At 48.9% G+C, this 4,127-nt stretch overlaps 1 non-coding gene across 1 annotated transcript; it reads right to left on the bottom strand.

Moving 5' to 3' along the window:
- Window positions 1-3,638: 3,638 nt before the first annotated feature.
- TRNAE-CUC lies at window positions 3,639-3,711 on the bottom strand. The gene has a single exon. It is a non-coding gene; the product is annotated as a tRNA-Glu (tRNA).
- Window positions 3,712-4,127: the final 416 nt, after the last annotated feature.

The raw sequence follows: 4,127 nt of genomic DNA on the forward strand, positions 1-4,127 counted from the left end.
GCCTCTGCTGTCCTGGTCGAGTCTCCCGGGTAGCTAGCCCCACACTGCCTCAACCCCTACTGCAGAGAACCACCGATCATTACCGACCGATGCCGAGTATCACGTCTCCATCAGACCACTGGTACCCAGTCCGATCCACGTGTCTCTCGCTATCCCGCTGAAATAGGCTTCGACTCTCCGTTAACTTACGCCATAGCCCCTCCATCAGCTCAGAGTGAAGTCACCCATCAGACTCCAACTCCACCTTCAACATGACTCCATGGTGGTTGTACATGCCACCCCCGCGCCCTGTTGACTTCAAGCTCTCATGTGTACACTGCCTTGAATCAACCCTGCATCATAGTCCGCCGAAGCCGCACAAGCCCTCAGACCTGCACCACGCGTTTCCACGCCCAGAAGTCGGCCACCATCAGCATCACGCTCTTATGTCGTCGTTGCTGAAATCACGGCCGTCTTCTGCTTTGACCGACATCCCTGTCGGTCCATCAGACTGTCCAGTCCGACCCAGCCGAAATTATCCGACTGCAAACATGCTCCACCCTGCGTCGTGTCCGCCTCACATATCTGTGCATTGCCTTGACGCCCTGTGTAGGCATGATCCCTGTCACGACACACTGTTCTCCTCCACATACTCTGAGCCCTCTCAGCAAATCTTGATAGAAAAACTTCCATGCAAACCTGACCTGAAGAATACTTTGCATAATTATTATTTTCTGTCACTATTTGCTTGTGCTTCTCCATGTACCCTTAGCAGCAAAGATCTGAATCCATCTCCTAGTTGCCTACGTACACAAACACACACTCATATCATGTGAAGCTTAACACACTCGTGCCTCTTTTTTCCTTTAAACAAATCCTCGATCCATTGCCTCTCGTTTTTTTTTTTGAGAATATCCATTGCCTCTCGTCAGACCAACAAACCTTGCTCCCGATCAATTAGCTCACAGCCTACTTCCACACGGTGACACGCATCTATCAGCCCCGCCTGCTTGAGTGGCTCCCATCAGCCCCGCATGGGCCTCACACCACAGCACACTGCATCCCCCAAACGACCCACAGGGCCATAGCTCCAGCTTGGGCCGGCCCAATTCTGGCTGGGATTCGGCCCTTGCACCGCGCTCTCGCAGCCTGTGTTGCTCTCGTCGCTGGCTATGCTCGCCTGCTAGCGCTAGGGTTCCTGCCGCTCGATGCCTGGCACAGCCGCCACACAGCCGATCGAGCCGATCGACTGCACGTGCACCGCCAAAACGTCCGGCTGCTGCCTCCAATCGGTCTCATCATGCAAACCGTCTAGTTCAATCCGCCGAGAAGTGTCACCGCTCCCAATTGCTTCACCATGCCAATATCACCGCAGGCACACCGCGCGCAGCGTCAAACCCATCGCCTCTGAACGCGATCTTGGCTTCTCTCTGCTTCCACGCGAACCATACGAAATCAGCACACCTCCTCTAGATCAAACCACGGCCTCAAATGGAACCTTACTCTGATACCACTTGTTATAATAAATCCGAGGCACTCTGTTGATCTACCGAGGACCAAGCAACCGCACGAGCACAACACCGAGATTTGTTAACGAGGTTCACCGATATGGCTACATCCCCGGGGCAATGACTACGGGCACTCTTCCCCATGACACCGTCACAATACCGCACCCCGGCCGCCTGGGCGCCGGCACACGCCGCCGGCTCCCCCGCGTGCCCGTGCTATTATGTTGGCATAGGTTACATCTTGTGTCTACCCCGCTATATATGAGAGGCCTAGGATACAAGTGTCCTATTAGGACACAACTCCTACCCTGTCTACACACAGTACGACTCCAAGTCTAACTGTAACCTAACTTGTACAATAATATTCGACACAACTCTAACAACTTCTATAAGCCCATTGCATCACAGGACAACTTCCTGGTCCTCCGCCGCTTGTCGAAAGACGCCAATGGTCACATGAATGATCAGTTATGTGTCTGCAATCCTCTCACTGGTGAAATCTTTGAGATTCCTAGCCACTTATATGTACCTCCTGACCATTATGTCTTGTTTGTCACCAAAGATGCCGACATTGATGGACGCATATCCCACTCCTTTCAACTGACTGGCATTTTGTGGATGAAAAAGGCAAAGCGTTTCATCAGTGTGTGTTGCAGCTCGAAGACTGGAAGATGGACGATGTCTTATGAATTTCCTGAGCTAATGCCTGGCCATTACTTGGTGTCATCCTCAGCCGCTGTTTCTGGCAGTGTCATCCATTGGCTCTGTGGTACTTTGGAACAAATGTCGCTCACCCACGTTGCCACACTGCATATTGAAAATATGGGGCTGTCATACCTGGAGCTCCCACCCGAAGCAAATCACATCAAGATACCAGTGCTCGCGAATTCAGCAGATGGGGGGATTCTATTGCTCTTCGTGCAAGGCCTTCAGATGTCACTCTGGAAACACAACAGTGTTCTTGGCAGTGGCAGCAGCAGCTGGGTGCTTTCTGAAAGGATTGACTTGAGAAGTTCCTTGCCTCAGCAGGTGGCCGGGATCAGGGCAAAGGTCAGGTTGGAGATGTTCCGAGGCAAGAGTGGGGCGGTGGTGCTCAGGGTTGTTGGAGAAGGCCTCTTTCTGTTCAGCCTCGGCGATAGGTCGATGAGGAAGATTGACAGTGCATGTGTGACCAAGAAGTACTTCCTCTGCCCATATGAAATTGATTGGTTGTCCTGCCTCGCGATCACAAACCTCGTCGTTGATGGCTCGTTGTTGCTGGATGTAGAAAGTAAAAAGGCTCAAGAGAGATGGAGGACATTAATGGCAATGGATTTGGGGACGAACGGAGCAACTTAATGGCTAGGAACAGCGTCAGTCCGGTTTGTTTGTGGCACAACAACCATGAATTCTACATATTGTTGGATGTGTTTTCTTTTCTATGATCATCAGCGGTGACTATCAGTTTGTTACTTCAGTCTAATGGCATTCCCAGTCAAACCTTTGGCATGTCCTGTTGAAATCCAAGGTTATCTTTCCTAAGCTGTTTTTTAAGGGAAGCTGTGTTTATCTATTTTTATCAGCTATAAGTTTTGTTTGACCCATGCGTTTGTCTTTGCATCCGAGCTGGTTGGCCTTTTTTGCTCATGAAGGGATGTGCAAGTGACGCCAGGGTAGCATGGTTGTCAGTTTTGACCCCCACAGTTTTCCATGTACAATAGGACATTGCAATTCATTTACCTGTACCATGCCAAAACAAATATTCAGGATTTCAACATGGTATCATAAGAAGCTTCTTCAGCCCATTGTTTTTCTTCAAAAGTTTCAGGGTTAGTGTTGGGTAAGTCAGAGAAGCATTTTCAGTCAACAGGCCAGCTTGTTTCACATCAACTGAATGTCCCCTAGACTGTCTGATCTACTGCGTGCTTGCAGGTTTAGTTCAAAGGATCTGTGGGCAGGAAGGTTAGGGGTAGTCCACAAATCATGATCGGAACAACTTAAAGCTATGTGTTTGTAGCATATCTGTTACACGAAGACTACTTGTCTATTTTGTTTACTGAAAATGAACTGATCTCTGTGAAACGCCTTGTTCCCAAAAGGCAATAAGAACACTATACATAGGAAATCATCATCATCATCATCAAAAGTTAAATTACAGAAGAATAAAAAACGTTCCGTCGCCGGGACTTGAACCCGGGTCTCTCGGGTGAGAGCCGAGTATCCTAACCACCTAGACTACGACGGACTTGTGAATTTTTGATGTAGATGCTGATAATTAATTAAATTCAGTTCTGACGTACTAAAGTACATTCAGTGTTCACTTGAGATAGCTTACCAGGTTGGCCACTTGCACCAAAAGAACCAAACCCAACCCAACCCAACTGGAAAGGCCAAACCCTTCCCATTTTCTCTCCACCGCATGCAAAGTATGGTGTTGGTGGATCTACACTCCTATATCGTTGGCGGCCACGACGCTCACTTTCTACCTCGACTTCGCCGCCTCCGCCAAAGCCTATACACGGTCATCACCCTCTCCGCGTTGCACATTAGCGACCTTCTCCTTGGCCACCTAATTTTTTCATTTAATAAGTCTTAAATGTATTGTCAAAGAAACAATTCAACAACAGAGAAAAAATTGCATATGAAAATAAAACTATCTCT

This window comes from Triticum dicoccoides, chromosome 5A, assembly GCF_002162155.2.
Source record: "Triticum dicoccoides isolate Atlit2015 ecotype Zavitan chromosome 5A, WEW_v2.0, whole genome shotgun sequence".
In the NCBI taxonomy this organism is placed as follows: Eukaryota; Viridiplantae; Streptophyta; class Magnoliopsida; order Poales; family Poaceae; genus Triticum; species Triticum dicoccoides.